The sequence below is a fragment of the Mytilus californianus genome, unplaced genomic scaffold (assembly GCF_021869535.1).
Source record: "Mytilus californianus isolate M0D057914Y unplaced genomic scaffold, xbMytCali1.0.p SCAF_2, whole genome shotgun sequence".
NCBI classification, from domain to species: Eukaryota; Metazoa; Mollusca; class Bivalvia; order Mytilida; family Mytilidae; genus Mytilus; species Mytilus californianus.
In genome coordinates this window covers 45,499,892-45,514,410 of record NW_026262668.1, presented here as the reverse complement: position 1 = coordinate 45,514,410, position 14,519 = coordinate 45,499,892, and the positions used below count along the sequence as shown (strand labels likewise).

At 34.3% G+C, this 14,519-nt stretch overlaps 1 protein-coding gene across 2 annotated transcripts in view; it reads left to right on the top strand.

The window, feature by feature from the left end:
- Positions 1–14,519, top strand: part of LOC127727978 (uncharacterized) — a 153,854-nt gene that overhangs the window by 68,984 nt on the left and 70,351 nt on the right. The window lies entirely within an intron of this gene.

Sequence of the window (14,519 nt, the reverse complement as noted above, 5' to 3'; positions counted from 1 at the left end):
AAAAGAAATCACCAATTCACCAACATTCCAACTGACTCCATTTTCAGAAAACGACATCTGTAACAAACATAAACTTTTAGCTACCTCTTTACAAGCAGAACCAAATACAATGAAAGTCCCAACTTTGTATTGGCTTCCGAAGCTACACAAAACACCTTACAAATATAGATTAATTTCGTCTTCAAGCCATTGTTCCACTACTAAATTGTCTATTCTTCTTACCAGTACACTTGGTACAATCAAAAACCTGATAATAAATTGTTCAAATAAGGCCTTCGAAAATAGTGGAATTAATTACTTTTGGAGTGTCAAGAACTCGTTGGAAGTGTAACTTGATAAATTGCATGCATATATTGGTGATTTTGAATCTGTTCAAAGTTTTGATTTTTCTACCCTATATACCACATTGCCTCACATTCTCATTAAGAAAAAATTCACACACCTAATTAAATGGGCATTTAAAAAGTCAGAATGTGAATATATATGTTCAAACTCTTTTAGGTCATTTTTTAGTAGCAATAAACAAAAAAACTATGTCAATTGGACATGCTTTGATACTATATATGCCCTTGAATTTTTACTAGATAACATTTTTGTTCGCTTTGGAGATTCCGTATATCGTCAGGTTATTGGAATTCCAATGGGGACTAACTGTGCACCACTTATTGCGGACCTTTTTAGCTCACCTGACCCGAAGGGCCAAGTGAGCTTTTCTCATCACTTGGCGTCCGTCGTTGTTAGCTTTTTACAAAAATCTTCTCCTCTGAAACCACTGGGCCAAATTTAACCAAACTTGGCCACAATCATCATTAGGGTATCTAGTTTAAAAAATGTCTCCGATGACCCCGCCAACCAACCAAGATGGCCGCCATGTCTAAAAATAGAACATAGGGGTAAAATGTAGATTTTGGCATATCTCTGAAACCAAAGTATTTAGAGTAAATCTGACATAGGGTAAAACTGATTATCAGGTCAAGATCTATGTGCCCTGAAATTTTCAGACAAATCTGACAACCGGTTGTTGGGTTGCTGCCCCTGAATTGGTAATTTTAAGGAAATTTTGCAGTTTTTGGTTATTATCTTGAATATTATTATAGATAGAGATAAACTGTAAACAGCAATAATGTTCAGCAAAGTAAGATCTACAAATAAGTTGTCACGACCAAAATTGTCAGTCGACCCCTTTAGGAGTTATTGCCCTTAATAGTCAATTTTTAACAATTTTTTGTAAATTTTTGTAATCTTTTACAAAAATCTTCTTCTCTGAAACTACTGAGACAAATATAACCATACTTGGCCATAATCATTATTAGGGTATCCAGTTTAAAAAAATTGTCCGATGACCCTGCTTTCCAACCATCATGGCCGATTTGGTTAAAAATAGAACATAGGGGTAAAATGCAGTTTTTGGTTTATATCTCTGAAACTAAAGCATTTAGAGCAAATCTGACAGGTGGCAAAAATGTTCATCAGATTAAGATTTATCTGCCCTGAAATTTTCAGACGAATCCGACAACCCGTTGTTGGGTTGCTGCCCCTGAGTTAGTAATTTTACAAACATTTTGCAGTTTTTTGTTATCTTAGATATCATTATAATATCTAATATCTAATACTATTAATTATGATTTTAACCTTATTTTACATGATTTCCAAAGCATCAGTAAATACAGGTGAGTGACACAGGCTCTTGAGAGCCTCTAGTTTTGTATTGCTATGAGTTACAATTTATGACAAAAATCAGCAAAGACCCATCGAAACAACATCTGATACACAAATTCAATAATACTTTTAGATATTTGGATGATATTTTGGCTCTCAATAATGACGACTTGAGTATGTATACTAAAGAAATTTATCCTGTTGAACTTAACTTTAAATAAAGCTAATACTAACAATGACCACTGCCCTTTCCTCGATCTTGATATCTATATCATTAACGGAAAGCTTAATATTAAAATATATGATAAAAGAGATGATTTTTCATTTCCTATCGTTAATTATCCATTTTTAGATGGTGACGTTCCCTTGGCACTTTAGGATGTCACTATAATAAATTATTTTGGGCGCCGACTTGTATCTACTGATTTTGACTACCAATGTATTTTCTCTTGCTTTTTGTTATAATTCTTATACACTTTTATATGTAGCACATGTGCCTACTAACCCTTCATGCCCTTAGAAACCCAATGCAGTGTGCTAGCTAGCTCAGTAACACAATTGCATGGTTAACACTTTGTGCTTATGCGTCACTAACCAGAAAATTCAAGCACTGTAAAAACTGTGAGATCTAGCTAGTGCTACTTATCTTATACATTGTATAATGTACTTTTCTATAAAGGGCTGTTCCAGAAGTGAATGTATGGGGTGTTGGGAGGCACTTTCTCAGCTCTCACTTTTGATTCAATTGGAAAGATGCAGGACATTTTAAATTTCTAAATTTTATTGAACACAAAACAAAAAGCATGATCCAACAATCAAATTAATGTTTGGAACATCCAATATGTGAGTGATGTCCATTTTATCCACAGTATAAGTAGTATCTTGTAACGTCCACCCTGTCCCTTGCTTTTTGTAAAATTTAAAATTGAGAATGGAAATGGGGAATGTGTCAAAGAGACAACAACCCGACCATAGAGCAGACAACAGCTGAAGGCCACCAATAGGTCTTCAATGCAGCGAGAAACTCCCGCACCCGGAGGCGTCCTTTAGCTGGCCCCTTAACAAATATGTATACTAGTTCAGTTGCATGTTTTTATATAGATTAGACTGTTGGTTTTCCCGTTTGAATGGTTTTACACTAGTATTTTTGGGGCCCTTTATAGCTTGCTGTTCGGTGTGAGCCAAGGCTCCGTGTTGAAGACCGTACTTTGACCTATATTGGTTTACTTTTATAAATTTTGACTTGGATGGAGAGTTGTCTCATTGGCACTCACACCAAATCTTCTTATATCCAATAAAAGTTTGAATTGTTTTACGTTTGTGATTTCGGGACCTTTTATAGCTGACTATGTGGTATGGGCTTTGCTCATTGTTGAAGGCCGTACAGTGACCTATAGCTCAGCTGTAAATTTCTGTGTCATTTGGTCTCTTGTGGAGAGTTGTCTAATTGGCAATCATACCACATCTTCTTTTTTATAAAGACAAGATTCCATATACAAAACATTATTATGTGGGTGTATAGAAATTCAATGAAATCCTATATTAATTGTTTACACCCATTCATTACAACTGCTGGAAAATTACAATTAAGTACCATGGATTACAGAAATATAACCAAAAACCTCATATACCAAAAAAAATAGCCTAGTTTATTTCACTAAATTTCTTTCCAAAATTTGTGACCACAAATATATAAATCTGATTAAAAAAAAAAATTCTGGTAAGTTGTTATTGGGCTCGTTTCTCTAAAGGTCACAAGTTTGATGGTAACTTCTTATCATTCAATACAAATAATGACCGATCTTCAAAGTCACAAGTCCTTAGATTAAACAGAACCCTAGTTCCTTTCAGCAAGGGCAACTGTAAAAAGCTTATTTTACATGTCAACATTAAAGTGACATGTTATTTCATGCAATGTTTTATGGCAAATATGACATCTAGGTGAACATATTTTCAAAGCAAAATGTTACTTTTAAGTTGAAAAGAACAGTGTTTTGATATATTGGCCATGCAGGCAGTGAACCGGCACTACTTACCTGAAGGGAAATAACACTTTTGAAAAGCTATGAAATTGTGATGCATACAACTGAACTGGATACAACATTGGCCGTTTCCGTGTATTGATTTATTACTGGCATACTTATGCATTTAGATTTGCATCTCTGGTTAAAGTCTGTCTTAAATGTAATAGTATTACTATTAAACTCCTAAATATGTGTTTGTTTTGAAAAAAATTAGTGCAATTTATTCAGAAATTTCAACGTTTTCTTTATTGATACAGGATACCATAATCGTTGTATCTTGATGTTTTAGCCAAAAAAATGTATTTATTGGTTTTGAAATTCCAGTTTTATACAATTAATTCCAATGTCAAATTCCTATTAATCCAGTAAAGTAAAAAAACTTTTAACTTGGAATTAAAATCTTATAATAGGCATCATGTGCTATCTGTGACCTGTACACCATCTACATGGTTTCCACATATTTTTTTGTTAACCTTCTTTAGTGGGCTAAAATCGATAAAGTACTTCCTTTCAAGTCATGCATGGTAAAAGTTTACTTCTCCTTTGACAATATTATTGCATTTTTGAAAAGTGTTTGCAGAATATGATTAAAATTAAAAAAAAATTTGTGACAAAGATACCAACTCTGTACATTCCAAGTGTAACGGTATATCAACATGCATTTTTTTTTAAATTAGCTTTATTTACCTAAAATATCAAGTACAATTTACTGCTAAAGCAAAATCAATTCAACGAGCATCGGCAGAATGATAAGAAACGTAATGTTGATCGAATTTTCCAAGGACCCTTTTCATCGTTATCCGGAAACAAAGTGTGTTGTAACGTCCCTCGAATAAGAAATCGATTTTGTCAAGCCATTGGGCATTTATTTTCACTCAAGATCGTATGTAACATTATGCACGTAGGAAAAATAATAGACCCCAGGCGCGATCTCTTTGAAAATTGTATTTTCCTTTTTTAAACAATATGAAAACAGTCTACATAATATGCTTGCTACTATCCCGTTGGAAACAAAAACGATGCTTAGACCTAATATTTCATATACCCGGCCGTAAGCGCTTAATCACATGTTAGCCACACGTTTCACGTATGACCGCAAATGATTTGGACTGAACGACAAAAACAATTTTAATAGAAAAAAGTAAATAACTGGACTTCTGTTTAGTGTGAAATGTAACGCATAACGATAACATCATTTTCTAACTTAATTATTACGAAGAACAAAACTAGAATGTAAATAATCAATGATTTACCTGTTTGAACATCTCGCGAGAGTTCATATTTGCATATTGTTATGAATAATTCAAGTACAATAAAGCAGACTACACCATCTTAAATTTGCGTTACGAAATCGGAAACCAAAGTAACGCTACTTTTCTTACACCTGCTACAAAAATACTTAAAGTTCTCGGCAATTTCTTCTGACTATTCTTTTTGATCGATGTTCTTTATTATTTGAAAGCAAAAGTTACGATTTTGCAGGCGACGATTATCTTTAAATCGGGCAGCGTTACGCACTTAGGAAGCGAAAATAACGGTAAGAAACGACAAACAAAAGTGGCCTGATAATCTTAAACATTTGTTTATTTCAAATTCTCTCTAGGGGAGATTAGAAAGCACCTATATTTTAATAGAAATAATAGCATTTGATGGTGGAGCAACAATTTCTCTCAACAAAATACAATATTTTATCACTTTTCTATCGTTATCGGAAACGGTCCCAATACCAAATTATTGCCCATATGTTATGATGGTATGATACTAAACCCCTAACGGGAAGGATTGTGCCTGATATTCATATGATGAAGACATAATCTTTCAATCAGTTTAATTGAAGTCTGGAGCTGGCATGTCAGTTAACTGCTAGTAGTCTGTTGTTATTTATGTATTATTGTCATTTTGTTTATTTTCTTTGGTTACATCTTCTGACATCAGACTCGAACTTCTCTTGAACTGAATTTTAATGTGCGTGTTGTTATGCGTTTACTTTTCTACATTGGCTAGAGGTATAGGGGGAGGGTTGAGATCTCATAAACATGTTTAACCCCGCCGCATTTTTGCGCCTGTCCCAAGTCAGGAGCCTCTAGCCTTTGTTAGTCTTGTATTATTTTTAATTTTAGTTTCTTGTGTACAATTTGGAGTTTAGTATGGCGTTCATTATCACTGAACTAGTATATATATTTGTTTAGGGGCCAGCTGAAGGACGCCTCCGGGTGCGGGAATTTCTCGCTGCATTGAAGACCTGTTGGTGACCTTCTGCTGTTGTCTGTTCTATGGTCGGGTTGTTGTCTCTTTGACACATTCCCCATTTCCATTCTCAATTTTATTTAATTAATTAAATTTTAAAAGTTGAAAGAAATTGCTTTTTATAGGAAATTCAAAAGTATATATGTACCAGTATTTGGGAAATGACTATTATTACTTGCTGTGAATACAGTAACCTGAGTTTTGATAAGGGTAATACATGTAGGTAGATATAGGTAATATTTAATTATAATTTTTAAAAGTTTTTGTTTTTGTTTTTGTTTTTCTTCTTGATATCTTTTTTTTTGTAATTTGAAAGTTCTAAATATTCACATAATAACACAAACGGTATAAACTGTACTGCACAAGTAAACTTCAAACTTATTTTGATAATTTTTGTTTGTTTCAAAGTTTAACTTTCAATCAATAAACCTTATAAATGTGCTTCAGGCAGTTGTAACTCATGTTATAGAAATTCTTTGTTTTGAACTGTAAATAGGCCTAAACAAAAGGATAATCCCTTACTAAGTCTAGGTTAGTCTATGAAAAGGTATATACTATGAAATTTAGAGTGAGGGGCTTGCCCCGAGCTCTTAATTTCATAGTATATACCTTTTCATAGACTATCCAATTTAGCACATATTTACAACTCGAGTAACCTTTTAATTGATCTATTGATAGTTTATTTTGGCTGACTACTTATATCACAGGTGTTTGTAAAACGGAGCTCATTAACGAAGTTTTGAAAATCTGCTCACTAGCTATATATATAGTATCACTGTAAAATATGTGATTTCAAAAGGCCCTTCACTCCAAAAATGAAAAGATGGTAGCTGCTGGTGTAAGTATGTTTATTGGTATTAATTTGGTGTTTTACTATACACGTACTTCCTTACATGGTAAGATGACAAAAAAAATTGACCAAAAGCAGGCAATTATTTAAAAATTGCAGTGGAAGCTTTACATGTCTTGAAAACATTTTTCAATTTCACAGTAAAACTTCAGCTATAATAAATTTGAAACACATAGATAGTATGCAGTGGCAGATCCAGGGGGTGGGTTCGGGGGCTTGAAAACCCCATTTTTGGACGATCAATGCTTTTGAATGGGGACATATGGTGGGAACCCCCCTTTTAAAAATGCCTGGGTCCGCTTCTGGTATGTCCCCATAGATAGTCATTAAAAAGCAACTACCAATAGATCAAAGATACTAGGGTTTCTGTTTTTTTTATTTCAAAGTAAAAACTAAAAGATGTATCATAACATGTATATACACATATATATAGGTGGCACATTCTCTTCAGACATTATTATGGTTATTCAATTCATGACATCGTCCTGAGCATGCATGAAATATTTGCCACTGGACATTAAGCAACCAATAATCAATCAATCAATTCATGACGAAATAGATCAAGTTGCCTTAATTTCCCTTCACAAGGTTTCATAGTACACACTTTTTATGTACAAAGTAATTGCATGGATGATAAATTAATTATCACAATTTTATGATGGCGTTGTACACTAATCAAGGTATAAAGAACCATATTTGTTACTCTTTATTTAAATGAAAGAAACTTGCAATCGTCAAAAACATTTTTTAGATCCAAAGATTTTAATAGCAGGATATTTAAAAATCAATGTGAAAACTATATTACCAACTATTTAATTTAATTTGGAACACAGCATTTTATTTCAAAATAGCCAGTGGCAATTTTTGTTTTGATATCTTGATTACGATACAATGAAATCTTACCCCCTTGTGGTCATACATGCGTAGTTACTTAGTACACGGAAAAAGTATGTACTATGAAAATTAGAAGGCAAATTGTAGCAATTTGATTGGACGAGAAGTTGTAAGTATGTGCTAAGAACATGATTTACATTCATTCTTCACAATTAAGGAACACCAAATTGTACACTTTCATTGGTCGAGAGCACTTTGCTATATTCTAATGTTTGTTTCCACTCTGCTGATTTTTAGTATACATGTGAGTACTAGGATGAGTTACAGATCATGTTAAATAATGTTTTTTTTCACTTTGCTGATAATTTGCCATTACAATGGGCTTTGAACTGAACACTTTGTGAAAATAATAGTTATACAGACTTTTTTAGCTCACCTTGCCCACCTGCCAACCAACATGGCTGACACGGTTAAAAATAGAACATACGGGAAAAATGCAGTTTCTGGTTTATATCTCTAAAATAAAGCATTTCGAGCAAATCTGATGGAATAAAAATGTTCAGGTTAAGATCTATCTGACTGCTGCCCTTGAATTGATAATTTTGAGGAATTTTTGGTTATCTTTAATATTATTTAGTCTCCCAAACGAAGTTTGGGAAGACTTATTGGTTTTGCTCAGTTCTTATTACTGTAAATTCAGAAATTATTGCGATGTTTTTATTATTGCGAAAAATGCGACAGGGTTATAATCGCAATAATTTGAACTCGCATTTTGAAATTTTTCATATGAATTAAACAGGATTTTTCTCAATATCGCAAAAATTAAAATCGTATTTTAGTCTAAAATGACAAAATCGCAATAATAAATGCACGCAATAATTTCTGAATTTACAGTATTATTATTCTTCTTCCTCTTCCTCCTCCGCCGCTTTTAAATTTGAACTTGTCCGCACCCTTTCTCCAAAACCGCTTGTCAGATTAACTTAGGGTTTCACAATATGTTAGACTAACATGTCTAGTGGTGCAATCAGGGTTTTGTTTGTGCAATGGGGTTTAAAAGGGGGTACTTTGAGGGGCAAAAAGAAAGGAGTGTTTTACTATAGAACCCTATCGAATTTATTTTTTTAAATTTTCAAATGATTATAAATTGAAAACCGTTTATGATAGACACAATCTTTTTAATTGAAAATGGTCTAAATGATAAAGCACATTAAATGAAATACAGGGTTAGTCCCCAGGGGTCACCCCCATCCCCTGCCATTTAAGAAAGTTCTAATACCTTGTAAGTGGTCAAGATCCCCACCCCTAAACCATATATATTCTGGTTTGTCATGCTAAGATGGTTTGAACGACATACAGGGTTAGTCCCCAGGGGTCATCCCGACCCCCTGCCATTTGAGAAAGTTCTAATATCTTGTAAATGGTCGAGATCCCCACCCTTAAACCATATATATTCTGGTTTGTCATGATAAAGCACATCAAATGAAATGCAGGGTTAGTCCCCAGGGGTCATCCTGACCCCCTGCCATTTGAGAAAGGTCTAATATCTTGTAAATGTTCGAGATCCCCACCCCTAAACCATATATATTCTGGTTTGTCATGATAAAGCACATCAAATGAAATACAGGGTTAGTCCCCAGGGGTCACCCCCACCCCCTGCCATTTAAGAAAGTTCTAATATCTTGTAAGTGGTCAAGATCCCCACCCCTAAACCATATATATTTTTGTTGTCATGCAAAGATGGTTTGAATGATATACGGGGTTAGTCCCCAGGGATCACCCCCCACCCCCTGCCATTTAAGAAAGTTCTAATATCTTGTAAGTGGTCAAGATCCCCACCCCTAAACCATATATATTCTGTTTTGTCATGCAAAGATGGTTTGATGATAAACAGGGTTAGTCCCCAGGGGTCATCCCGACCCCCTGCCATTTGAGAAAGTTCTAATATCTTATAAATGGTCGAGATCCCCACCCCTAAACCATATATATTCCTGTTCGTCATGTCTTGAACATTTGAATGACATATAGGGTCCGACCCATGGGGTTCCCCCCACCCCCAATGTTCTAATATCTTGTTAACGGTCGAGATCCCCACCCCTAAACCATATATATTCTGTTTGTCATGTCTCAAAGATTTGATTGATGTATAGAGTCAGTCCCCAGGGGTTACCCCCACCCCCAATGTTCTAATATCTTGTAAATGGTCGAGATCCCCACCCCTAAACCTTATATATTCTGGTTTGTCATGCCAAAATGATTTGAATGATATACAGGGTTAGTCCCCAGGCATCACTAATGCATATAACTTTACTCTACCAAACCAATTTTCACTGGACTTTGCCCAATGTCAGGCAACACTGGGAATTACGAATTATGGGAGCTTCGTTTATAGACTTCGTAACAGCATCCTGTTACAATCATTTCTTGTTATTATAGAGATAAACTGTTAACAGCAATAATGTTCAGCAAAGTAAGATCTACAAATAAGTCAAACCATGGAAGTATTATATTGACAGGAATAACAGCAATGCCAGTTCAAAGATTTATCTGCGTTACCGCCTATCTTATGATTACTCGTTAATTAGTTTACGATATGGAATGATGATTGATTCTCGGCATGTGATCAATCAAATCACTGACACTTTTTGGTCATTTTCGTGTTCACAGAATATTACGAACAGACGGTTGTTGTTGTATTTACGTACGAAGTAACCCGAATAGTTCATTCGTTACATTCCGCTGCTGTACACTGCCGAATAGAGTCATGCATTCAATGTTGATTTTAGTCTATTTTTCCTATTTATGTCTTTTTTGATCTTGATAGTTTAAGCAGATAGTTATCACATATGAAATTGGTGAAAAAGGGTGGATCATGTTCAAAAATTTTAATATTTAAAGATAGTTAAGAATCATTTCCGAAAGTAAAGAAGATGATTGTACAAAAAATATGTTTCGACCCCCTTTTCTTAAATACAAATAATCAGTCTTTCGTATGTACCAGTCAATTAAAATATTAACAATTTTAAACCTATTCTTTAATTTGAACATAAACTAATTCATATAACATGTATAAAGTACATTTGTGGTTAAAAAGATAGCGTCAAGCTCATTTTGTTTTGTTGTTTTTCTTTTTGTTGTAAAATGTTGTATTAATACTAGTATTCAATTGTTAACACTTTTTTTTTTTTTTTTTCTCATCACTTGGTGTCCGTCGTGCGTCGTCGTCGTTAGCTTTTTACAAAAATCTTCTCTGAAACCACTGGGCCAAATTTAACCAAACTTGGCCACAATCATCATTAGGGTATCTAGTTTAAAAAATGTCTCCGATGACCCCGCCAACCAACCAAGATGGCCACCATAGCTAAAAATAGAACATGGGGGTAAAATGTAGATTTTGGCTGATATCTCTGAAACCAAAGCATTTAGAGCAAATCTGACAAGGGTAAAACTGATTATCAGGTCAAGATCTATCTGCCCTGAAATTTTCAGACAAATCTGAGAACCCGTTGTTGGGTTGCTGCCCCTGAATTGGTAATTTTAAGGAAATTTTGCAGTTTTTTGTTATTATCTTGAATATTATTATAGATAGGGATAAACTGTAAACAGCAATAATGTTCAGCAAAGTAAGATCTACAAATAAGTTGTCATGACCAAAATTGTCGGTCGACCCCTTTAGGAGTTATTGCCCTTAATAGTCAATTTTTAACAGTTTTTCGTAAATTTTTGTAATCTTTTACAAAAATCTTCTTCTCTGAAACTACTGAGACAAATTTAACCATACTTGGCCATAATCATTATTAGGGTATCTAGTTTAAAAAATTTGTCAGATGACCAAGCCTTCCAACCATCATGGCCGACTTGGTTAAAAATAGAACATAGGGGTAAAATGCAGTTTTTGGTTTATATCTCTGAAACTAAAGCCTTTAGAGCAAATCTGACAGGTGGCAAAAATGTTCATCAGATTTAGATTTATCTGCCCTGAAATTTTCAGATGAATCCAACAACCCGTTGTTGGGTTGCTGCCCCTGAGTAAGTAATTTTACAAAAATTTTGCAGTTTTTTGTTATTATCTTAGATATCATTATAATATCTAATATCTAATACTATTAATTATGATTTTAACCTTATTTTACATGATTTCCAAAGCATCAGTAAATACAGGTGAGCGACACAGGCTCTTGAGAGCCTCTAGTTTAAATCTATATAAATTTAACATGTTTTACGAACTTATTATCCTGATTTTAATTGTCCAGTTTCAATAATGTAATAATGACATTTATTACAAATACATAAACCTAAAATACTTGAAAGTAAATATCCTTTTTATAAATCTTGATAAACTTGGCACATTTCAACAGTAAAATATTCTATGTTTACATTTGTCTACATTATTTTGTTAAACATTATGTGAAACCTGATCGCTTCATCGTTATTACCTGTTTTAATCGTGCTCCGCTTTCAATTGGAAAATACTTTTAGAACAGTTTAAAAGAAACAGTAAAAAGCAAAAATATGCAAAGATAAATACAATTTTTTATGTTCAACTGATGTAGTTTAAACAATTCTCGTCCGTTTTTCAAGTTTAAATGTTACATCATTCGATTTCTTTCTGAAGGTAGAAGTTTTATATGATGCAGCGCCACCTTGTAATTGATAAACTAGGGATTTCCCACAGGTGCTTTATAATTACCGTACTCGATAAAATCATGAGACTGATAAGAAATTCCAGATGCCATTTTACAACTGCGGTATCTCAGATAGTAACCAAAGGGGTCTTTAAATCGCTGAGACAATAATTGGATAAAATCATATGACTTTAGTACAGAGCTCTGCAGGTCATTAAAACATGGTAATTCATCGTTGTTATTCCTACTCATTTTACTTCCATGGTCAAACATACTACCAAAATTGTCAATTGACCCCTTAAGGAGTTATTGCCTTTTATAGTAAATTTAAAAAAAAAAATCGTAAATTTTTGTACCCCCGTAATCATTTACTAGAATCCTCTCCACTTAATCTACTGGGGCAAACAGAATTTAACTTTTTGATTGAAAAATGTATCTGATGACCTTGCCATCCAACCAACATGGCTGCCATGGCTAAAAATAGAACATAGTTGTTTACTTTAGAAGGCTACAGGACGATTGTAAAAATAAAAATTTCACAATTTGAAAACTAAATATTTTTTAAAATAAGGGGTCTTCATGCAGTTACTATTGTAAACAGATATAAGCTGTGGTATGAGTGCCAGTGTGACAACTCTCCATCCAAGTCACAATTTGTAAACTATTATAGGTCAAAGTACGGCCCGAGACTCAACATGGAGCCTAAGTCTACAATGGGATGACCTGATTTTTTGCGTCGTATAATGCTATCATGTCCTCTGCGTCGTTCGAAGAAGCATTTAGTTTCGTGACAATAACTTTAGTTTAAGTGAATGGATCTCTATGAAATTTTACCATAAGGTTCAATACCACAAAAGGAAGGTTGGGATTGATTTTGGGGGTCATGGTACCAACAGTTAAGGAATTAGGGGCCAAAATAAGCATTTTTGTAACTTCCAGACAATAACTTGTGTGTTAGTGGATAGAACTCTCTGACATTGTACCACAAGGTTCCATATTACAAAGGGAATGCTGGGATTGATTTTGGGGGTAATCGCCTCAAAATTTTAGGAATGAGGGGCCAAAAACAAGCATTTTCCTAGTTTCATGACAATAACTTGTGTGTAAGTGTATGGATCTTTCTGAAATTGTACTACAAGGTTCCATATCACAAGGGAAAGCTGGAATTGAGTTTGGGGGTAATTGCCCAAAACGTTTAGGAAAAGGGGCCAAAAATAAGCATTTTTCTAGTTTCCAGACAATAACTTGTGTTTAAGTGTATGGATCTCTCTGAAATTGTTTTGCAAGGTACCATTTCACAAAGGGAAGGCTGAAATTGATTTTGGGGGTAATTGCCTCAAGGAAATAGGGGCCAAAAAGGGACAAAAAACAAGCATTTTACTAGTTTCGGGACAATCACTTGTGTGTAAGTGTATGGATCTTTATGATATTGTACTACAAGGTTCCATATCACAAAGGAAAAGCTGGGTTTGAGTTTGGGGGTAATTGCCCTAAACTTTTAGGAATTTGGGGCCAAAAAGGGGCCAAAAAACAAGCATTTTTCTAGTTTCCAGACAATAACTTGTGTTCAAGTGTATGGATCTCTCTAAAATTGTACTGCAAGGTACCATACCACAAAGGGAAGGCTGGGATTGAGGATCATAAGGGGGAGGGGGGGTTTCCTTTTTTTCTTTAGAATTTTCCATTTTAGGTTGGTTATTTTTCATTTATATATAAAAGCAAATAATGATATGGTTTGATTTCATCAAAAATTGAAATAATGGGGTTCTTTGATATGCTGAATCTAACCGTGTATTTAGATTCTTAATTTTTGGTCCCGTTTTCAAATTGGTCTACATTAAGGTCCAAAGGGTCCAAAATTAAACTTAGTTTTGCCATAGCTTGGTGTCTGTCGTCGTCAATGTCGTCCATTGTCCTCCATACGGTGTGGACTATTTTGAAGATCTCCTCTGAAACTACTGAACCAATTCCAACTAAAGTTAAGCTGAATGATCCTTAGGGTTTGTGGTTTATTTTCTGTTTCATCAATGCAATCATGGCTTATATCTCAAAAATTAAAGTATTAAGAGCAAATCTGACATGGGCTAAACATGTTCATTAGGTCAAGTTCTATATCAGCCTTGAAATTTTCAAATGACTCTAACAACCCATTGTTGGGTTGCTGCCCCTAAATTGGTAATTTTAAGGAAATTTTGCAGCGTTTGTCTCGCCTTGACGGAGTCAAAAAGCGAGACATAGGTATGCTGTTTCCGGTGGCGGCATCAACAATGTATTAGTTTG